Source organism: Cydia amplana, chromosome 7 (genome assembly GCF_948474715.1).
Source record: "Cydia amplana chromosome 7, ilCydAmpl1.1, whole genome shotgun sequence".
NCBI classification, from domain to species: Eukaryota; Metazoa; Arthropoda; class Insecta; order Lepidoptera; family Tortricidae; genus Cydia; species Cydia amplana.
Window position 1 is genome coordinate 2,418,539 of NC_086075.1, and position 25,409 is coordinate 2,443,947.

The 25,409-nt window shown below is 37.1% G+C and overlaps 1 protein-coding gene and 1 long non-coding RNA gene across 2 annotated transcripts in view; one reads left to right on the forward strand and one right to left on the reverse strand.

Moving 5' to 3' along the window:
• LOC134649415 (uncharacterized) overlaps window positions 1–25,409 on the reverse strand; it is a 356,591-nt gene that overhangs the window by 213,334 nt on the left and 117,848 nt on the right. The window contains exon 2 of the long non-coding RNA XR_010096959.1: window positions 5,845–6,132. This is a non-coding gene — a long non-coding RNA (uncharacterized LOC134649415). The remainder of the gene's footprint in view (window positions 1–5,844; window positions 6,133–25,409) is intronic.
• LOC134649372 (centaurin-gamma-1A) overlaps window positions 1–25,409 on the forward strand; it is a 384,793-nt gene that overhangs the window by 205,229 nt on the left and 154,155 nt on the right. The gene's annotated exons all lie outside the window — the stretch shown is intronic.

The window sequence follows — 25,409 nt, forward strand, 5'->3', positions numbered from 1 at the left end:
AGTACCACTGTATGTATACCTATAAGTTTATATGTAAATAAATGTTTTAGATGCAGAAAAAAGACTATCACTACACCTTATTTATAAAAGAAAGTCTCCCGCCGCGTCTGTCTGTTTAGGTATGTATTATTTGTATGTTTGTTCGCGATAAACACAAAAACTATTGAACGGATTTTCATGCGGTTTTCAGCTATAAATAGAGTGATTCTTGCGGAAGGTTTAGTGTATAATTTGTTAAGATTTTGTGTAACCCGTGCGAACCCGGGGCGGGTCGCTATTAAGTCCCCTCCAGACTATGTGCGTAAATCGCGGGCGAAGCCGCGAGTGTGGAGGGGGCTTTATGTTATAAGTTAAAAATGTTTTCATCACAAGTAAAGGCTCTCTTTATACTCCAAAAATTAATGAGAAAGTTGCATTTAGAAATCGCGAAATGTACCTACACTATGAAAAATTTCGGAAACTTCTCACATTTTTGTATAAGAATCGAAATATTCCATTTCCAAAATGAAAGTAGGGAAACTTTCATCTAAATGTATCTTTTGATATTTTTCTTAAATTTCTAAAAATATTATCCTATTTTTGGAATTTTTCCGCAACCTGCCCTCAGTAACTGAGAAAAAGGTACTTACGTACGTTTGAAAGTTTGAAAGATATTTAGACTTCTAATATAGGTATCGTATTTATCAAAGAAAACGACAAAAGCGAATTCCTTTCCCCACCAGCAAATTTTCCACGCTTACTTAACGAACGTTACATTTCCCATACATTCCCTTTCTCTTATTAAGATCCGTAAAATCGCGCGCCCCTCAAAATTTATCAATTACACATTCTTAGAATCTCTTACCGTACGCAAATTGGATCATGAGACGCAAAATTACCTCAACACAAGCGAAATATATAGAAAGCTAACCATTTTGTTAGGGGAAAAAGAAATATCTAGCCAAAATTTTCAAAACCTCACATCTCACTCCAACTTGCCATTGGAATTTCTACTTTAGCTTGTAACAGTTAAAGTTCAAATTCGTAATGCAATTGCGAGCGTCTTACAGGCTTCAAAAAATTGTTGATATTCGAAATTGGAAAACGAGGGGAGTATTATGAGGTTTACAATTTATGGCTTTCAGTTGACGCACCTGTGGACTTGAGATGCAGATATGGGTGGCCGCGTGTGCGAGTGAGACGGCTGTGTCGGGTGTCGATTTCAATTTAATTTCACAGGTGGGGCTAAGTTTTTAGTTCGTAGGATAATAGAGAGTGCCTTGTTGAAATTTCTTTTAAGGTGTGTTACCAATGACTAGCAGTTTTTATGGCTATGCTGATATCAAAATTAAGTTTATAAGAAGGATTGTTGAGCACCTACAGCCCTTTAAGAGTTATATTAGTTGTGCTCACATTGTGCTGCGTAGCAAAAAAACATTGCATAAAACGCGGACTTCATGCCATAAGGCATTCTCTATCAATCAACCTACCGTCTAGGGGCCCGATTCGGATTTTGAACTAGACATCTATTAGATGTCTATTAGACATCACCAAGATACGATAACGATATGTTTAAGATCTAACCTGTCAAATTTGACATTTCCGCGATTCTGGAGATACTCTTGAACGATTTCGACAAGATATTATTACGATATGGATAACGTAAAAGTGACATTAGTGGCCCGAATTGAGCTGCAAAAGAGAACTAGTTGAAATCTAAACTACAACGTATCTAGTACATATCGTATCGTTCTCTAGTCTAGAACGGATCTTATTTCCGAGTATTATACTCAGTGCGTCAAGGGCGCAGTTTTGGAACAACAGACTACAAATAATTGACATTGACAAAATTATTTTGTATTTTTTTATTACTTACACATTTTTTACCAAATGTTTTAATTAATGAAAGTAACAATAATTTTAACTGAAACAATACACATTATCGTCAATGTATGCTTCATTGATTTTATACACAAACACATAATAGTTATTTTCGATACAAGTGCGAAAAAGAGGAAATTCGAAACGAGTGGCGATAAATTAAAACACGACCGAAGGGTGTGTTTTAAATCGACACGAGTTGAGAATTACTTATTCGCACGTGTATCGAACAACGTTTTACAGTACATATGGCACTTTAAAGTTTCGACATACGCACGAAAAGTGCTATTTTACGCACTAGTGCGGAAAAGTAGCCCCATATGTACTGTAAAAACGTATTTTCGAGCCAACCTGTATTATGTTGATTTACCTAATTAAAACTTAAGTTTTATTTATGGAAGTTTTTCTTTTATTTTTTTCTGAATATTTTTTATGGCCTTATAGGTATAGGCGTAAAATATGCTAAAACACGTGTAAGACAACAAAATTAACATAATATCACCTTTCTAGGATTCGCAGCATTTCTTTAAAAAACTATACATATTTTACCCCGCTTTGTACCATTCCAAAGAAAATTAAGGTTGTAATAGGCTTAGGAGGATTAAAAATAGACGACACAGCCTTACAGCCTTACTGGGATACATTAGACGCTGACGGAGCGGAGGCGATTATGTTTGTGTTGTATGAACTTGTGTGAAAGAGGTCACATTATAGACCGCGCCGCACCGCGCCGTTCTTGCTAGTCTGTGTGGCATCTTTCATACTTTTTCAAATAATACATATGTATGTTATATAAAAATATTATTATATTTTACATTTACACTTATTAATAGGTGTATTTATCTTTAAATAGTAAGGTCGATGTGTCTGATTTTGAACCAGCATATTTTGTTTTATATAAATTTTGACATAATTTGAATCAATTTAATTCATATTAATTAGCGTGATTTAATTTTCATTTCAATTTTTTTTATGTAAAAAAAACCTTAAGCTTAAATTTGATTTGTAATTTGCGATATTTTCTTTCCGATAACGCTCCGCTTTTCCCGAGCCGTCACCTTATCTCATTTTCAATGCTCCTAATAATTGGCCCCGGGCGATATTTTAATATTTTCAATTAAAGATAACGTACTAGCCGACCTTTAGAATTTATTATTGCCTTTTAACATTAATTTCCTTTTGTTTTCAGGTAAGAAGCTTAATGAAACGTCCTGAAAAATGAGGAAAATGTGAGTGAAGAGAAAATTTTGGGTCGTATTTTATGCTACTGGCGTGTACAGTCAGCTGCAGAGAAAAGGTGCAGCTGGCTGTACTAATAATGATCATACTTTACAATTATGTCGGAGGGGTGCTGACCTGGCCCCGTAGACTACATGCGAACGAAACACAATTGTCACTGTTAACTAATGATAGAAAGACACAAAGCGATTCTATGGCGAAGCGCAAGCGATTGTCACCTTGTATTGGCTAGGCCGCCTGCAGCGATTGTGGTCGCACGTACATTCGCTGCAAAAATCGGCTAAGTACGTCAGTCACTTGAGAACGCACCAGCGACGCTCTCAGCGGTAGAATGTAATCGCTGTGGCTGAATTCGGCTATGAGGAGATGATGATGCTGGTTCGAAGTAAAATTATTCAAAACTTGCTTTTTATAATGTCGCTTAAACGAACATTTAACGCAAGTAAAACTACGGTAAAATACTAGTCAATTCACAAGTGCACTAGGCCGTCACGCGCCAAATTGCGCGCGTCGAGTGGAGAGCCGAGGCGGCGAGGTCTGTCAACTGAACGAGTAAACTGCATTTACACTCGAGGACAGAGGAGCCTTGGGGCTATTGGAATCCATTTTAATGGAGATTTTATTGTTTTTAGGTAGAGTTTGTTCGGAAAGAGAAGAGTCGTGGAATGTATGGGGCCCAATACATTCCACGACTCTTCTCTTTCCGAACAGACTCTAGCGCACAGATTTGGTCGTCCGTGAGAAGGCTGTCTAATAGTGAATATCTTAGTATTAGCCTGCATAGTTCACTCCGCGTTTTACACTTACATAGACTACTAAGAGAGAACCTTATGTACAGTATTACATTCATTTTGCATAATTGGCCCCACATGCACCAATACTTAGGTACTTGTGGGGCCAATTTATGATAATCACTACATAGTATAAAACAAAGTCGCTTTCCGCTGTCTGTCTGTCCCTATGTGTAATTAGATCTTTAATACTACACAACGGATTTTGATGCTTTTTTCTAATACTTAAAGATAAGATAAGATAAAAGATAGTTTATTCAAGTAGGCATAATTACAATGCGCTTATGAACGTCAAATAAAGCTAGGTAGACCGGCTCCAATCCTACACCTCTGCCCCGAAAAGATTTAAATCCCCCCTCAATTGGAGGAGGGGATCCCAATATGGGACCGGCAACAAACTCGGCGGCACACATATTTTCAAAAAAAATTATATCTTATAATTAACATGCATTAGATAGAGTGATTCAAGAGGAAGGTTTATAATTTAATAACCCATGCAAAGCCGGGGCGGGCGCTAATAGTAGGACATATGATACTTTAATGAACTGCAAATTAGTTTTTCTTTCTATTCTTAATCTTCTTAAAGATTGGTTAAGCATTATTTAAAACTAACACCATTTGTTTTTAAAGTTGTGTATAATAATGAGAAAAATAGACATACCTAGGTCTAGTGTTCTGACCAGCGGGCTCAGCACGTTTCCATTTTTATCGACTATCACTATGCCCGTCACTTTCGCACTTACATACTTGTTAGAACGTGACAGGCATGGTGATAAACGATAAAAATGCGACCGTGCTACTAGGGCAGCTATCATGGTCGCATTTTTATCACCTGTCATGCTATGCGTCACTTTCGTACTTACAACGTGACAGCCATGGTGACAAATGATAAAGAGCCGGCCATATTAGCCCTACTGGTCACATTCTGTCATTCTGCTGAGTCGAATGTGCCGCCTGTTATTTACTTTAATCATAACAACAATTAAATCAAATTTCGTCATCAAAGACACACCGGAATATCAAATCCATTAAAATCCTCGTTAAATATTGTACGACTCGTGCAAATGTACTAACAAAACACTTGATCAATTTAGACCCTATCTCGTTGAAATAAGGTTTACAAATGCTCATTTTATTGTATCCACAAAGGGTCATAAATCCCGAAGGGTCACACTTCAACTGAAGGGGCATTCCTGGGAGTGTCCCTCCTAGGTTGACCAGCTGATGTCTCCAATTTTTCAGGACGTCTCTATTATCAATTCTCATGCCCCGAAATTTGAGGGACCCAATTTGGGACTAAACTGTGCCAATTAACCACAATTTTGTCCAAAAATTAAAAACGACCAACACGTAACACATTGTATCTCGCGCCGTAAGATACTTAAAAGTAAAATTTGAAAATACGATTTCAAATTTGATTATTTGTCAATGTACGTTGTAATTTTAAATTAAAGGTAATAAATATGTTTTTGTTGATTTCATGGTTTTAAAAATGTATTACCACTTGTCCCGAATTTTTAATGTACATGTCCTGTATATTAGGAAATCTAATTTGGTATCCCTGGTTCCTTGTCGCTTTTCACTCTTTGATAGAACCCTCCTTTTCATTTGTCAATGGTGTTAAAACGACAAGATATTAATGTGTGCATGTATTTATCATTATATTATGAGAAAATGAAGGGATCCAAGAAATCTCCATGATGACCGCTTATTAGGGCGTTTTTTAGGGTTCCGTAGCCAAATGGCAAAAAACGGAACCCTTATAGATTCGTCATGTCTGTCTGTCTGTCTGTCTGTCCGTCCGTATGTCACAGTCACTTTTCTCCGAAACTATAAGAACTATACTGTTGAAACTTGGTAAGTAGATGTATTCTGTGAACCGTATTAAGATTTTCACACAAAAATAGAAAAAAAACAATAAATTTTTGGGGTTCCCCATACTTAGAACTGAAACTCAAAAATTTTTTTTTTCATCAAACCCATACGTGTGGGGTATCTATGGATAGGTCTTCAAAAATGATATTGAGGTTTCTAATATAATTTTTTTCTAAACTGAATAGTTTGCGCGAGAGACACTTCCAAAGTGGTAAAATGTGTGTCCCCTCCCCCCCCTGTAACTTCTAAAATAACAGAATGATAAAACTAAAAAAAATATATGATGTACATTACCATGTAAACTTCCACCGAAAATTGGTTTGAACGAGATCTAGTAAGTAGTTTTTTTTAATACGTCATAAATCGCCTAAATACGGAACCCTTCATGGGCGAGTCCGACTCGCACTTGGCCGCTTTTTTTTTGTTGTCCCCTACACCCAAATTTGGGATTTTTTATGTTATTTCTACTCAGAATCACGAGCTCTTTCTATCCTAATAGGAGAAAAAAATTGTCCTAAGGTTTTTATTTCCATTACGTCACCATTTTTCATAGACTTTGTATGGCGGTTGCGGAATGGAAAGATCGAAAAATGTATGGATATTTTGGGACACTTTTTTTCTCCTATTACTATTAGGATAGAAAGAGCTCGTGATTCTGAGTAAAAATAACATAAAAAATCCCAAATTTGAAAAAAAAAAGTGTAGGGGACAACAAAAAAAAAACGCCCATTACCTAATGAGCAGGTTATTTGCTAGCGTGTTATCACGTGCCTAACGCGCTGGCCATGATATTGCGCTGGCTTCAGCTAAGGCGAAAACTATAGTTTGGTAGACAATGTTGACTTATTAGCATGTTAAAATCATAGTTTGAAACTTTCCTGATTTTTTTCTCAATAACCTCAATTTCAATTTCAATCTATGTACTTATCTCAAAATTATGTTAAACGTATGTTAAAATTATGTCAATAACTAATAAGTCTGAAGTAAAAATACCTATTTTAGCCAAATTATCCTGTTTCTAAATATCCTTGATACAACGCATGAGAGCTTTTGTTTTTAAACTGTTCCGTTCTTCCTTTGCATAATATCTATCCTCCCGAAACTCAAAGTCCCTTCAATAAGTTATCCTTTTATCTGTTCTAAGGATCTGCTTAATGCGGCTGTCGCTTGTTTCCTGTAACTAAAGGGTCCTTTACACTGTACAATACAATACGAAAGTACGGTTATCGTGATATGAAGAAAAACTATCGTCTAAAATGAATAAATCTTCTTAGTACAGTTGCCATCAGATATATCGAAGCGGCCAATGCGCTTACAAATATCTGAGCACACCTCTATTGTCAAGGCGTTAGAGTGCTTGTTCAGATATTGTCAACACCTTGGCCGCTCCTATATATCTGATGGCGACTGTTTAATATTACACTTTGAAAGGTGATGAGGATAACCGTCTCTTCTTAGTTAACTGAATGTAAACAGAATTGTCATCAGCATCATATCAGCCCTTAATCGCCCACTGCTGAGCATAGGCCTCTTCTAATACGCCACTGGTCCCGGTCCTGAGCTAATCTCATCCAGAAGTGACCCGCAACCTTCCGGATATCGTCCACCCAACGAGCCAACGGGTTCCAGAGGCTTCTTTCACAGACAAACATCAGAATTGTATAACCATAGAACTGCAATTAAAACTCTGAGCGTAATACATCAGTTACTCCGAGTGAGACGTTCGCTTTTGCAACAGTACCGTTACATCCGGAACTCAATCTCAATCGGAAGCTCGTACCATGTAAATGCCCCTTAAGCGTCTTGTTTTCAAAGTTGTCTTTCTTGAAAGGGGCAGGATTGCTTGTACCGGAGCCCTTGTTATCTTATCTTTCAAAAGAGTTATCTGATTTTCTGTAAAGGAGTATATTGGTATCAGAAAGGCGCTTAACCTTTGCTGTATCTGGATAAGCTTTTTAGTGTTGCCATGGTTATGTTCCCCTGGGCAACTCTTCAAACCCTGATAGAGTCTGTGCGGAAAGAGAAGACTCGTGGAATGTATTGGGCACCATACATTCCACGGCTCTTCTCTTTCCGCACAGACTCTATTATGATTAATTGCGATATCACATGCAGCTTAGCTTTTTTTCGCAAAATCAGACGCAGAAAACCACTCGCCAGAATAAACTTGCAGCTTCGAGTAATTTTATTGTGATGTTGCTTTGAAGTAAGTATCGATGTTCAGAAAAACTCTCGGGTTCAATCGATTTCATTTGATTATCCTACGTGACTAGTCGATAGTTCCATCCGAAGACAAGTGAATCGTAAAAACTGCCAGTGTCGAGGCGTTTTTATAACCCACTTGCAATAATTTTATTATCGTATTCAACAGTTTTCGCTCTCTTTTGGCTCTGGTTTTTTGGAATAACTCTTTTAATAGAAGATTTAAATGTAGCCTTATCTGTGCTATAAATTTTTAAGCGGTAATATATTGCGTCATCACTTGTGACAGTTGTGACATCGTGTCAGTAAGTCCGTCGTTGATACATTCCGCGCTGAATTATTTTATATAATGTATTTAATTTATGTATTTTTTTAACATATGAAAGTTAATGGATTTGGCCTTATACTAACTACCCTTAAGAATTAAATGTAGCATTGTATAAATACTTATTTATTTATTATTTAAAAAATACAAACAAAAATTGAGAATTTAGCTTAAAAATAAAAATAATATAAAATAATTGGCCCAAATCGCCGTCTATTGGCAGCGTGCTCAGAAAGCTGGCAGCATTGCACTTATTATTTTATTTATTCACGCTGTGTGTAAGTAAGTAGTTTGTAGATACACAATCTTTATTCCTCACTAGTCCCTAGTTCCATCGATATAGCAAAAAATCTCAGACATCAAATAATTTGCTACGTGTTGCCTTCAAGTGAATCAGTCTTACTCAAGTCGGAAAGCTAATATTAGTAAAAATAAAATAGCTTTAAATCCAAGGAGGGATTGATTCGAGGTACGTGCCCAGAGTCTTGATTTTGGCACAGACAATGATATATTTGTGTCGATTCTTTCGATACTGTTAGACTAAAGGTGACAGTCCATTTCCAACCGCAGCTGCACTACTGTTCATTTTACTAGGTACGGAAATTGACAGTAACAGCGACGCGTTCAGTACCAGTAGTGCAGCTGCGGTCAGAAATGGAATGTTACCCTTATAGATTAGGGGGACAATTCAGATTTACCTATATTATTATCTTATCGTTTTGATCTTGTTATGATATCTATCTTGAAAAGACTCACAATCTCTAAGCCCTAGTCAAGTGTCTAATGTCGCGAATTCCATTGCATTTCGCTCGCGAAAATCAGCATGAGTTATTGTCAAATTCGTGTCAAAACAAGATCACATCCGTAACAAATTGTTATAGCAGAATTGGCCTCTAGATACATATTTTTTCCTCTTTGACAAACGATTTCGATTTTTATGAAAAGTCAACAAGTACATACCTACAATAAATACCTTTCATCTTGTATCTTCTATGTTTTGTGTAGGTACAAAATCAGTAGAAAATAATCAAAAGTGATAGTAGGTACTCCAGAAAGCAATGGACCGCGAGAGACAGCGTCCTTGCAACGATGGTTTAAAGCGGCTCGTTGCACTCTGCTCTTACGGCCCGATTCGAACTTTAAGATACGTCAAATATCACGTCTATATTCTATATGGATTAGATATATATCAATGTCAAATGTGACGTTTTTGTTTAAAGAATCTCTCACTCACTTATGCAGCAAAATGTGAGACGCAAATACACATTGGAACAAGAAATTGGTGGAATACCACCCTTATAAGCATTTTAAGCAGATGTGTGGAAAATCTCATATAAAACTTATCTGGTTCCTCGAAGCACATTCCTCGTCCAGTATTTCAGAGTAAAGCCATCAATTATTTATGTAGAATTTTCTCGCAGCACTATCGCAGTATGACCAACCACAGTGTAAGGACAAAATAAAGTACAGTAAACTATCCTCAAACAGTAAATAATTTGCGTTTGAATTTAAAATCGCGGGGGCAATGACTGTTCGTCACTACGAGTATGTAGGTTCCATACTACAGATAGATGTAGTCCGTAATTCAGAAACAAATATCTCACAAATAAATAATAATATGCCTCGTCGCAGGCAGGGCCACTACCGATTAGGATAGGAGGCCGTCAAATAATAGTTTAAAGATTGTATGTCACTTTATTGCACAGAATAAACATAACAAAGTAAAAGATCTACAAAGGCGAACTTATTCCGAATAGAGATCTCTTCCAGCTAACCTTTGAGAAAATGAGAGAGGAACAAACACTAAAAGGTGAAAGACAGCTAGAAATGAACATACTTATAACAATATTAAAATTTTGGACACACATGAAGTAGGACGAGAACAGAACAATAAGATAAGGAAATATAAGCCAGTAATATAAATACGAATAACCTATAAACATAAACATATACCTATAGATGTTTTACTTTACCCACATAATAAACTCTGGCACTATCAAGGCATCTCGAAATAAATTTGCGTCCCGAATGCAATAACCGTAACCGTGCAGTGTGCAGTGGACTACATCACGTCGTACGCTGTCTGTCGCACTCCATTGCTCCAAGAGGGAACTCTTTGATTATTTTATACAAATACCCTAAAACCACCCAACTATAGTAATGTACAAAGGCGTCCAGGAGCACTAGCCAAGATGTCAAACTATAAATTGTATTAGGTATACATATACAGATGTCAATCACCATGAAAAAAATAACGATGATCGACTCTGGTCAACGTGGGATTCGAACCCACTTTTTCCATGATCAAAAGTTTAATAATAAAAGATAAGATAAGAAACCATAAAATTACACAGATTCTTACATGTATGATTCTTACATGCCCACTGATGTATGAATGTGTGCACTATCGGCCTGTCAGTTGTTCGGACCTGTCAACTTTTTTTGCTCTGACAGGCCGATACCGTCCGGCGGACTGTTAATCAGTGGGGCCCCTTACGTATGACACCACCAATCTAACCTGAATCCAGCAAGAATTCCATTAGTCCAGCCACTCTGAGTTAATGTTGTGAAGAACGTCCAATAGACATTCCTCAGTCAGTGGCCAATAAATAGCGGAGCGGACGTGGACCACAGACTACTTACCAAACTACACAAAGGGAGCTAGTTAAGATAAGATAAGATATAAAAAGATAAGGTATAAATGTTATTGAAGATGGCCTGCTACACGATCGACGAATTCTTCGACAGGGTATCATTGATCCATACACACAATGTGAAAGTCTAAATCACTGTTTAGATGGGACCATGATGGGACATTACTTTCACTGGAAAATTTTATTTTTATTTTTAATTTAGTTATTTTAAATGGATTACTAGAAATGTAACTATTTAAAATTACTTAACGAAACATGGAATTATTTTAGTTTTTACTTTATAATTATGATCGACACGACATATGTATTTCTGTTCTGCTTTTGATTGATTTAATCGATTATGTTTACATTTACTGAAATGTAATTTTATTTTATGTACTTACTCCTGACATGTAATTAACTATATCAATGAATATCAATCATATGAATGAATATGATAAGATAAGATAAGATAAGATAAGATAATGTAAGATAAGATGAAACACGCACATTTTATTGAATCCGTGGCCGTAGTCCAAGAATTCCATCAGTCCAGTAGATTTAATGTTGTGATCAAGGTCCAGTAGACATTCCTCAGCCAATAAATAGCGGAGTAGACGTGGACCACAGACCACTTACCGAACTACACAAAAAGACCTAGTTAAGATAACATAAGATAAGTTATTGTAACATAAGATAAGATTAAACACACACATTCCGACGTGGATCCGAGACCGGCTCCGGTGAAATTTGCCGGATCCGGTAGCTTGAAAAATGTACCGGATCCGGCCGGATTACCGGATCAGCCGGACCGGATTGTAATCCCTACCACCCTTTATAGACTACTTTATGTACTGGGTGGTTATTGTCAAAAGAGAAATGTAATCAAAATGGTCCCCTATCACCGTAAGGTGACCACCGATTTATATAGACGCTCTTGTTGGGCGTGCAGCGGGGCGGTGCGTGCGGCGTGCATGTTAAACAAATGCAATATAGGAGCGGCTTTAGTGCACGCTGCTCACATCACTTGTGAGCCCGACGCCACGCTGCACGCCCCGCCGAACGCTCCACTTCGAGCGTCCACTCAGACCTTACACTAAATGTAAGTGATCTGTAACCTAGACCTATTTGGCTTGCTTTATGAACTACGAATAACCTTACATCAGAGGTAAAGGAGATGTACGGGATGTTTTGCGTTTCTATTAAGTTCAGTAGGCCGCGAGAATAGTGAGGGTTTCTAGATTCAATAATATGATTTTTTCGCACGTATTCGCTGTGTGTTTCAATATTACTTAATGGAAGTCTTCAGCGTAAGTACCTACTTTATTTTATTGATAATCATTTTTATTTATTAGCTTATTTTACTATTTTTCAGTGCCCATTTGAACAATAATTAATCCAATTATCACAAAAAATATATATTTTTTACGCTACCTACCTACCTAAATGTAATCGGTTTGTCTTGGCGTTCAAAATATAATTGTTTGTCGGCAACGCACATGTGACAACTACGGAGTTGCTGATGCAAAAGTGAGTAAATAATTCTAAATAAGTTGTATTGTACTTTGTGTTGCACATTTCTATTATTCTAATTTACCAACACAAAACATTTATAGTTATTACACACCGATATATTCCAAAGTACTGTATAGCAATCAGAGAACGCTATAAAAACATTAAACTAAAACTCAATCAAAATAATTAAAAATTAGAAGCTAAATTAAATTTCACTTTCACCTAATTAACTCATATATACCCTTACAATTTCATTTATACCACTTTATAATAAAATCTGGACAAATGCGAGTTGGACTCACCCACCGAGGGTTCCGTAAGTTTTAGTAAGTATTTGTTGTTAAAGCGGCAACAGAAATTCATCATCTGTGAAAATGTCAACCGTCTAGCTATCACGGTTCATGACATACAGCCTGGTGACAGACAGACAGACGGACAGACGGACAGAGGAGTCTTCGTATAGTATGGCTCTTCTGAGGTGAACTTTTCGCTTCGAACCTTAATCTTTCAAACAAAGGCCATTGTCTCTATTATCGCAAAGCCGCTTGCTCGAGCGTTAGCACGTGCCAGTACAACATTCATATTGAGAAACAACCGGTATCGTCATAGTATTAAGGTTCAAATTTAATGTCACTGATATTCTAGATATTACGTTTTAGTAGTGTAGGACGATAGACCGCCCCGAAGCGATACGGCACTCATATTATTTTGATACTTAGTGTGGTGTTAAAAATGAAACGTGGTTATTTATGATAAAGCGTTGTATATTTGTTATATAACAAAATCTAAGGTAACAATGTAAATTTAAGATTAATAAGTTTAACATAGGTATAATCAACATTTTTCCGTGTAGGTATATAAACAGTTATACGTACTTACTATTAGATAAAATCGTGTCATAAAAAATCAGATATAATAAATTTCTTGCAATCAAAATCCAGGGTCACGTAAGCAGGTCGTCAAGTTTTTAACAATATCGTGCAGAGTACTTATTTAAATAACACGAAGCACACGGTTAGGATATTAGAAACCGACTAAAGCCTGATTTAGGGTCGCTAAATGATAAAATAATGTGCCCCACTACTCATGCACACGGATCTTGCACACCGCTCATACACCGCTCAAAACAATATAATAAATATGTAACCACGTTTCATTTTTAACACCACACTAAGTATCAAAATAATATGAGTGCCGTATCGCTTCGGGGCGGTCTATCGTCCTACACTACCAAAACGTAATATCTAGAATATCAGTGACATTAAATTTGAACCTTAATACTATGACGATACCGGTTGTTTTTCAATATGAATGTTGTGCTGGCACGTGCTAACGCTCGAGCTAGCGGCTTTGCGATAATAGAGACAATGGCCTTTGTTTGAAAGATTAAGGTTCGAAGCGAAAAGTTCACCTCAGAAGAGCCATACTATAATAGGGTCCTGTTTTTACCCTTTGGGTACGGAACTCTAAAAACAAAGCCTCTTAAATCTTTTCTTGATTAATTTCTTACCTTTTGATTGCCATCGCCAGCTCAACATTCTTAATTAGTCGAACAATGCATCCTTTGTGGAAATCCTCGGTTTAATTACTCTGTATCAGTACAATGGCACTATCCTATCTTATCTTATCTTGTATCCGTCGCCGAAAGCAAATCCCACGAAATCCTTGAATAGACGCCGATGGCGTGCAAGTTTAGAACGAAGAACTACCTACGAGTGTTTCAGACACCTGCTAGCATTAGTTGCGCTCTCGCGCGCGACCTTATAGCTCTATACCAGGGATGTTGCGAACATCCGCATCCGCATCCGCAACCGCGGAACTTCCGCATTATTTTTTAACATCCGCATCTGCATCCGCATCCGCATAAAATCGATGCGGAGCTTATGCGGATGCGGATGTCGAACAAGTCGGTCTTAGCGGCGGCGTAAGTGCTAGGTAATTTCATAATTACTTATAACGAAATCGTCTAGATCCAGAAAAGTCGGCCAAGTTACTGTTTATTAAATATAACGCACCTATATTATTGCTCAAATACTAAACGTTTCGTTTTTTTTTAATTAAAAAAATACTAAAAATTTAATATTTGACGTTTTCTAAGTACCTAATGTTGACATCCGCATCCGCATCCGCATCCGCGGATGTCAGCCTTTAAATATCCGCATCCGCATCCGCATCCGCGGATGTCAAAAAATCTGCATCCGCAACATCCCTGCTCTATACATCTTGCGCGACTTCAAATATGAAGTCGCGCGCGAGAATGCAACGCATCATGCTAGACGGTCAGACGTCTGAAAATGTCGCCATCTAGCAGATACTCCTATTTATTTATTTAAACGCCACCTGCGCGTTCCATGGTTAGCCAACTAACTCAAAATTAACCGTTTATACAGGGTTAAACTGTACATACTGTTAACTCCGAGTTAGTTGGCTAACCCCTGAACGAACTAGTGGCCCTAATTAATCTGCAACTTGTACATTACGGTAGTGGGAAATATAAAAAACAAATCGCGGACGCAGAGTGGACTGGCAAAATCTAACAGAAAAATAGTAAGTATCCTACCAAGACTGCAATGGATTATTTTGTCGAAACTAACACCGAAGGTTCGGTTTTCCTCGAGTTTCGGCCAAAACCGAAGTTTTTATGCCAAAACCAAAACTTACACAGTTATAATACACACAGTTTCGGCATGGTCGAACGGTTTGGCACTTTTTTGGCCGAAAGGGTTCATCCACATATTAAAATTATTACTTCAGAACAGGTTAGGGGGGGGGGCAGGTCATGCGAAGTGTGACAGGACGTATTAAATACCTATCATTTCCTATGAAAAAGGGTGACAAGGGAAAAGGGGGGTCTTAAAATTAAAAGAAACATCATTTTAATCACTCGCTTATGACTTGTGCTGAAACTCGCAGACGTCTCGGCCAGATTCTGACGGACAATGGGAGAATGGGGCCACGGTGTAGACGGCTATTGTCAAAGGGACTTTGGGGACACAGGGGACAGTACTCGGGGCAGGTTAGCCCTTGGACCGAGACAAATTAATAGAAAACAAGCAACAACAGTTGCACTCCGGGAGTGCCGATAGAAGTGAAAACTCACCTCACTATGTTACCGACGCCCGGTAACACGATACATACGTTTAGCGGAGGTATTCTATTTATTTATTATATATTATTATCATTCTCAAATAAGATCACACTTTTTCATTGACATGTTTATTTACATACTGCCATGACAACGTCAAATTATTTGAACATAGGTCTTGAAAAGGAGTCCGTAACATAAATGTCAAATAACATTGAGTTTTTCTTTATTGATTTAAATGCCATTTAAATTATGAGTGGGCCACCTTACGGGGCTTACGGTCACGTGATCGCCTTACGCCCCTTACGGTCACGTGATCGCCTTACGCTGTCTCGAGTGTATCATTTTTCCCCACCTCAAAAATGCCCAGCGCCGCTAAAGAAGTTTTCACTTCAAAAAAACCTGTCAAAGTCAGGCATAAATAACTCTGTTTATGAACCGATATTCTCCTTCAATATTCTTGGCTAGAGGACTGAAATCTATCAGCCATGCATGGTAAAAAATAAGTCGGAGAATGTAAGTTTATTTTTTTCTAAACTTATAACCATTACAGAGGTGTTTATTAAGTTTTCCACCCCCTTCTTGGCTTACTTTAGACATGATTTAGCTATGTATGTCGCCCGCGGTATTTCCAGACCGATACGACCTTCAAACCATCAAGAGCGTACTCCCATCTTTAAGGCTTGGAAACGCTCTTGGGAGTTGCAAGCTGTCAAACTTGGCACTAAGAATGCAAACATCTATAAGCTCCATATCTACTTGAAGAAGCATTTGGAATGAAAATTTAGCGTGGTCCGACTCTATCGAAAACATTTTAACTTGAGAAAAGTAATTCTAGGCTTTCCTCGTCAATCTGCCATCACGATACGCCCGTAACGCAGCCCCGTGTTTTTCTCGGCGCACGTCACGCCGTGAATTTTGATGGCGGGTAAAAATTGTGTTTTCGCCCGTCAGACATTTGCGCTAATGCTACCATATGGAGCCGGGGCAAAGTTTAACACACGCAATTTATGCTGGGATATTTTGACGCCGTAAAGTATACTTAGTGATGGAATTTGGACGCACCGTTATACATATATGCCTTTTTACCTTCGCTCAAAAGTGTTATAAGATGCAGAGTGTTTTTAACAAGCTTTTATTAGGTCGACCTGTATGTAACTAACTATGTAATAGAATCTAAGGTAACTAATTTAACCATCTTCCAAGGATCGTAGCGTCATGAAAATTGGCAGCTGTATGTAGTTCTGATGACAATACAATAATATGGTACTGTCGAACTGATCTGATGATTTTCGTATGTCCTTTAAATAAAAATCGTTAATGGGTCAACCCAATCAAGTTAAAAATAATTTTCTTGGAAAGTATACTATGCATTTTTTTTTTACGCCCGGATCAAAGGTTAGACGGGAGAAACCACTTTTTCTTACCTTCTGAAGCGTTTTTTTTAAAGAAGGTATTGACAATTTTGTTTAAGAAACTAAGTTGTTTTTAAATACCATGTGCCACACGTTTTGAATTTTACTTTTTTTTTCACTTTATGCACAGGCAGATTTTCTCTATACAAAGATCAAACAGACGTAAAGAGAGCAGTAGGACCTTCCGATACACGGGTAGATACTTTTATAAATAATATCTGGGAGACCGAGCTTTGCTCGGAAACATATAAAAAACCCAATAAAATAAATAAAAAATAATTAAAAAATTAAAAATAAACAAAAATAAAACCAAAATAAAATAACTTAATATAATATCTTTTTTAAAAAAAGGGAACCGCCTTCAAAAAACCAACCCACTGAAAAGTACAAAATAATTTTTATATGGCACCCCTTTACGTGTCCAGTCCCTATCCCACGGCGTAAAGCAAATTTTTGCCAAAAAGTAATTAATACCTAATAATAAGAAAATTAATAATCATCCGGGTAATTACTTAGTTTTTGAAGTCGGTGCCAAACCAAAATTTTTGAGAACCGATATTTTATACAACGAAGAACGCTGCACTTACTTGCATTATAAATACATACTTAGTTTACTCATTAATTTAGTTCTTGTAGGTTAAGTACTACGTACTCGTATTGTTTTTCTGATTGGTAGTAAAGACTGTTTTTGTTGGTTTGGCACCGCCTTCAAAAACTAAGTAATTACCCGGATGATTATTAATTTTCTTATTATTAGGTATTAATTACTTTTTGGCAAAAAATTGCTTTACGCCGTGGGATAGGGACTGGACACGTAAAGGGGTGCCATATAAAAATTATTTTGTACTTTTCAGTGGGTTGGTTTTTTGAAGGCGGTTCCCTTTTTTTAAAAAATATATTATATTAAGTTATTTTATTTTGGTTTTATTTTTGTTTATTTTTAATTTTTTAATTATTTTTTATTTATTTTATTTTATTTTTTACTTTTTAGTGATAGGTAGGTATAGATGGTCAACCAAATCTTGTCAGTAAAAAAGGCGCGAAATTCAAATTTTCTATGGGACGATATCCCTTCGCGCCTACATTTTTCAAATTTGCCGCCTTTTTCTACTGTCAAGATCTGGTTAACCGAGTATACTTCATTTATTTTAGGTTTTGGGCTAAAATACTAGTTTGTTAGGCTCTCTATTTAGTCTACTAATGTTGGTGATGGCCTAACTCGATGATAATCGCGACATTCGCGACACACATAATATGACGTTTTGGTGCTAAACGATTTGTATGTATATTGCTCCCACTCCCACTCCCATTCCCAGTCCCAGTCCGAGTCCGACTCCCACTCCCACTATTTTATCTAAATCGGTTTTAGCAACATACATTTGTTGGTAGGTATACCGAATACCGATAGCATGGCCACCTACCGGGTCCAATTGGTTTTTCAAACCATCCATGTACTGTACACTAAAACCTTCTCCGGAATGTAACAAACACTTTTCTGAAAACCGCATCCAAATCGGTTCAGCCAAACGCGAGATAATCACGAACAAACATACACACATACATACGTACATACATACGGGTCAAACTGTGAACGTCCTTTTTTTAAAGGCAGTTAGAAAAAAGTTCATCGACCCACCTAGTGGACCTCTGCAACATAGGCAAACGACGACAAGTCGGTTAACCAAAACAAAGTGTGCCTATGTTGCACCAAACCTAAGTTCCACTAGGTACAGCAAGGGTTTAGCATCAGCTCTATCTTGGGTACTGCTCTCCCAAGTGCTCATCAAGATCTGACAGATTACCAAAATAGCGTGGGCCTATGTTGCACCAAACCTGAGTTCCACTAGGTACAGCAAGGGTTCAGCATCAGCTCCATCTTGGGTACTGCTCTCCCAAGTGCTCATCAAGATGTGACGGATGGCCAAAATAGCGTTGGCCTATGTTGCACCAAACCTGAGTTCCACTAAGTACAGCCAGGGTTCAGCATCAGTTCTATCTTGGGTACTGCTCTCCCAAGTGCTCATCAAGATGTGACGGATGACCAAAATAGCGTGGGCCTATGTTGCACCAAACTTGAGTTCCACTAGGTACAGCCAGGGTGAACCCTGCCAGCCAGGGTGGTTTGGTGCATCAGCTCTATCTTGGGTACTGCTCTCCCAAGTGCTCATCAAGATGTGACGGATAGCCAAAATAGTGTTGGCCTATGTTGCACCAAACCTGAGTTCCACTAGGTACAGCCAGGGTTCAGCATCAGCTCTATCTTGGATACTGCTCTCCCAAGTGCTCATCAAGATGAGACGGATGACCAAAACAGCGTGGGCCTATGTTGCACCAAACCTGAGTTCCACTAGGTACATCCCGAGTTCCACTAGGTACATCCAGGGTTCAGCATCAGCCCTATCTTGGGTACTGCTCTCCCAAGTGCTCATCAAGGCGTGTCGGATGACCAAAACAGCGTGAGCCTATGTTGCACCAAACCTGAGTTCCACTAGGTACAGCCAGGGTTCAGCATCAGCTCAGATCTATGTATACTAAAACCTTCTCCAGAATGTAAGAAACACTTTTCTGAAAACCGCATCAAAATCGGTTCAGCCAAACGCGAGATAATCGCGAACAAATATACATACATACATACATACATACATACATACATACATACATACATACATACGGGTCAAACTGAGAACCTCCTTTTTTTTTGAAGGCGGTTAAAAATGCGGGTTTTCCCAGAGATAAGACCTAGCTAGATCGATTTTTTGCCCCCCGAAAGCCCCCAAATAGTAAATTTCAACGAAATCTAAATAAATAAATATATAAGTATACTTATATAAATAAATAAACAAGAATTGCTCGTTTAAAGGTATTAGATACATAGATTAATATACTGACGTTACTTGTAGCATGTACCTTTTTTGCATCTTTCTTTTCAAATCTTTGATTTCATTTGACGACCGGTCTGGCCTAGTGGGTAGTGACCCTGCCTGTGAAGCCGCGGTCCTGGGTTCGAATCCCAGTAAGGGCATTTATTTGTGTGACGAGCACAGATATTTGTTCCTGAGTCATGGTTGTTTTCTATGTATTTAAGTATTTGTATATTATATATATCGTTGTCTGAGTACCCACAACACAAGCTTTCTTGAGCTTACCGTGGGACTTAGTCAATTTGTGTAGTAATGTCCTATAATATTTATTTATTTATTTATTTACTTGTTTCCGAGAGATCAGTCCCAATATGTGACATCATAATTAATGTATGCCTCGATCCCGTCTGTCAGTCAGCTCGCGTCTGACTGCCTAATGTTTCGAAATAAATTTCCCAAGAGCACTAGTTTTCCTAGACTTTGATATATGTGCTTTAGTTTTCACGTGGCAGGGCTATTTTTATTTTGTTGCCAAGTGTAGGTCTCGTAACTCGGAAATGGCAAATTGAACGATGAATTAAAGGAATTACATATACGTGTACAAACAGTACTTCTAATGTCTATATAATAATAATGACAAAAGAGCAGATTAGTAACTAATTAATTATTATCAACCGAAAGTTTTTCAGTGTCAATATCGGACCAAGTTAAAGCTAAACTGAGAGCATCGATATTGCTTGCCTTGTTCCTTAAATGGTTATTATAAATACATTTGAAATCCATAATAATATATATGTAGTAGACAAAACTTGCCATACGAGAAATAAAATAATAATTAAAGTAACTAAGCTTTGCCAGTACAATTTGACAATTGGTAAACGGTTTAACCATTTAACCCCGGGTTAGTGGGATGGTGCAAGTGGTCCTTAGAAGTTAATATCAGTTTTTCCGATGCCTGACAGATTGAGCAAAATAACAATCTTTTTAAACTTGGGCATAGAAAAAATAACACACATAAAAAATAATATCTGGGTGACCGAGCTTCGCTCGGAAAACATATAAAAACTCGAAAATGTGCGTTTTCCCAGAGATAAGACCTAGCTAGATCGATTTTTCGGCCCCGAAAACCCCCATATAGCAAATTTCATCGAAATCATTAGAGCCGTTTCCGAGATCTCCGAAATATATATATAAATAAATATATAAATAAATAAATAAACAAGAATTGCTCGTTTAAAGGTATTAGATTTAACCTGAAAATGTTGCCAATCGCTCCTATACTTTTTTAAATCTATAAATTGTCTCGGAAATGAACGGTTTTTCCCGCAGATAAGGAATACCATCAAAAATTTTCCATTATCTTTTACGCTCCTAGTAACTCGATTTTTTTTTAAATATGTTTTCTTTTACTTTGCCTCAAGGAAAATGGCCAGTCTCAAGATTGCTTTACGTTGTATGTTATCTCAATTTGAAATGCGCGAATAATATTCCTGGAGCGTTTTTCATGTTATTTTATTATTCCAGCTACCTATGTATCCAATATCCTTATTACTATTATCCTATTAGCAATGTTACAGTGAAATAAGACGTCTATTGTTGGCCATACAGAGAAGTAACGCGGCCAGCGTCACGGGGCAAAAGACTTAGGGCCCATTTAGACGATGCGAGAACTCGCATGCAAGTTTCATTACATTGCGGGTTTTGATCGGTCGGTTGAATTGGACGTAACCAACAGTCCGCAATGTAACTAAAATCGCATACAGGTTCGCGCGCCGTCTAAATCAGCCCATATGTAACTCCGTATTTATAAAGTCTAAGGAAAAAACGTGCCTCGGAAATCAAGAAAAAATCATTCTTGGATAGATGGCGCACACATCTTTGGCATATGCTCGGCTAGATGGCGTTGACGAAACCGTTTGATATTTAACAATTTTAACACATAGGTATCAGTGAAAGAACATGGGTCGAAATGATAAATAAGTAATAAAATTATTATATACTTAATTTTATACATTTTCATTTTGAGTTTTAATCGTGTGTAGATGGCAGTAAATCTTCTGTGACTACAAAATTTACTATGTCAGGACTGGATGACCCTCTTATACAGTCTATACTATATATTCTCTTTGCCTATACTATACCAGCATCGTTGCTGCAGTGATGCTGGTATAGTCTGAATTGTAACGGTACCTTATTCCTCATAAATTTGACCTTGACTGTCCATCATATATATTACCGATTGAATAAAAAATAAGACGATATCCAACATTCGAATTTATCACAAACACGCGAATCCGTAAAAGGAACGGTAAAAAAATAAATCAATATGATCCATTATTTGAAAGAGACTGCGATAGCGGATACAAAAACAGAATGTCAATGTAAATGTTAACATAATTTTCCGGCTGATCTGCGAGGGGCGGAAAACAAAGGGTTCGATCGTTTGGAACCCTTGAAGAGGGTTCCGCATCATATGGAGCGGGTACTACCACTTTCAAATTGATTGACAAATACAATTTGTTTATTATCTCGGTTTTTCGATTTCGATGCTGCTTTTACGCAAATGTTAACTTGGGATTACTTTAGGTTTTCGTGTGGGGTCAAAAATCGTGGGTTCAAACCTCAATTGTGCTGTATAGAGCAGAAAAAAATCGTTCTCGAAAAAAGATGACTAAAAATTCGGTCCGGGTCCTCAACATATAGATAAGAACTTAAAAAATAATAAGTACGAGTACACGATCTAGTTTTTTACGAGAAGGGTCTTATTTCATTTCTTTTACCTCTTCCCATAAATTAATATCGTTTAATTAATTATGTATTAACTAATGATTTGTTGGAAATGGGTTGAATGATAATGCAATTTGTCAAATTAGGCGACTATTTTAACAATTTCTTCCAGAAAATTTTACTCATAAAACGAACTTTAATATTAAATTATTCAAACTCAAATCTATGATATTTAAAGATGTATTCGGCATATAGATAGTTAAAAAACCTAAGTCTAGTACCAGTCAACTGTTTCTGTTGATGAATCCTCCATGTTGGAAGATTAATAAAATTGGTATCACCAGAGTATTAGCTGAAATAAAAGTATGACATGTCATAATACTAAAGAAAATTTGACAAGCCAAGCAGTGGCGAAGGCTGGTTCGGTAATGGATGAAATTTTTATCTTTGTAATTTTTTCTTTAATACATAACATCTGTTACAGTTAACTAGTTGACTAATAGTGTGACTACCTTAAAAAACACAAAATCGAATAATTTAACAAAATATTTTTATTTGTTTCCAAAAGTGGTATCACCATCTCTGTACAGATACGCATCAAAAGTGAATTGTAAGGCAAATCGCGTAATGTAGACAAGCTTGCTCGATGCCATCTATCATGCGAGGGTTTCTATTTACCGGCCTAGGTAAATAATGTGCCCTTTCGTAACAAAGATTCATTGATGGACACCTTCGGGAAATGTTAGGCTTATTATCCGGAAGGTGTGTGAGGCTTAATGTAGGAGTGATTTTTAACGGATTTTTTTCTGTGACTGAATTTTACATTTACTTGGAAATTGAAAGTGGTAAAGTCTTTATCATTTTATAGGTAAAGATACAGCGGTACACCGAAAATAAATTTAAGAATAAAAAATAACGTATCTTATTGAACTGAAAACTGAAACATTCTCTAAAAATACGAACACCTATAAAGGTATTTTAGTTTTTGCCCTTTTTAGGGTTCCGTAGCCAAATGGCAAAAAACGGAACCCTTATAGATTCGTCATGTCTGTCTGTCTGTCTGTCCGTCTGTCCGTCTGTCTGTCCGTCCGTATGTCACAGCCACTTTTCTCCGAAACTATAAGAACTATACTGTTGAAACTTGGTAAGTAGATGTATTCTGTGAACCGCATTAAGATTTTCACACAAAAATAGAAAAAAAACAATAAATTTTTGGGGTTCCCCATACTTCGAACTGAAACTCAAAAAATTTTTTTTCATCAAACCCATACGTGTGGGGTATCTATGGATAGGTCTTCAAAAATGATATTGAGGTTTCTAATATCATTTTTTTCTAAACTGAATAGTTTGCGCGAGAGACACTTCCAAAGTGGTAAAATGTGTGTCCCCCCCCCTGTAACTTCTAAAATAAGAGAATGATAAAACTAAAAAAAATATATGATGTACATAACCATGTAAACTTCCACCGAAAATTGGTTTGAACGACATCTAGTAAGTAGTTTTTTTTTTATGCGTCATAAATCGCCTAAATACGGAACCCTTCATGGGCGAGTCCGACTCGCACTTGGCCGCTTTTTTGACACTTACAATCGTGTTATACAACCGCCATCAGAGATATAGGTATCAGAGCGGCTATAGTGCTCAAAATATCTAAACATGCACTTTAACATCTTGATAATAGAGACTTTGTTACAATATTTCTTAAAGCCTTGATCACTCCGATATACCTACCTAATAGTGACTGACACTTAAAAAATATCTGCACATTTTGCCAGCCCTACGTTTTCGTGAACTGCTAACTGCCCACAGAACATATTAAAGAGGTTAGAATGGCTATCGCGCGCAGTGAATGGATACGCCTCCTTTAGACAGATTTGATGTCTGGCTTCTTAATCTGAAGGTTATTGTGGCACAAAAGGCATGTTTACTTCGTTTTTCGGTTAGCGCGGGCGAGTAGCATGCGAGCGTTTGCTCAAAACCGGCGGCGACACGTACCCTGCTCGCATCGCCATTCTAACTTGTTCTGTACAACTGCCCGTGTGTATAAACAAAGGCATCAGGGCTGTCCATCACCGCCGCTACGGAAAACCAATTTACGATGCTTGTTTTGGTACTTTATGAAAGGCATGTTGATGAATGATGAGTTTCGGGAATTAAATACTGATAGTACTGAAGTAATAAATCGAACGAATAACTGCCGGCATTCATATTTTACATAATTATTTGTTGTATGTATTTTAATATTTATCGTAGCTTTTATTTCTATAGCCAAAACGTGCCGATGCTACTAATTAATTAAATATCGACCCAAGTGTTATCGATATCGATAGCCAGCTATTTCAAAATCATAATAACTAATGTGACTCATCAGTTTCAGTTTCAGTTTCATTTATTTTGTTAAACATAGGTAACATTTAAAGATGGTAGATACATTAATTTATACATTTGATCTCTATGCTTTACCCACTATGCAGGTGTACAAAATTGTCTCGTGCGGTTATCAAGTAACCGCATGCTCGGCATGCTTATGTCTAAAAAAAAAACCTACCTACCTGAAAGCATAGTCATACATTAACATTAATACTACTACAAATTTCACTAAAAATACAAATTACAAACTGAAATATTAACAATATCAATATATGTCTTACAATTAATCATTAATTAGTCATCGTGGATGTAAACAGCATTAAGGTTTTTGAACGATATATTTACAGGTAAGTATATTGACACCGGTTCGGAGTTCGGAGCCCTGGAATTTGAATTTGAACCTAATTTTCACTATTAAAATGAGTGCCCCAAATCAAGTAAGTGTTAGGTCAAAAAAAAAACATTTTTGATACAACATTTTATTACTGACTGTACTTTTCTTTCAACAAAC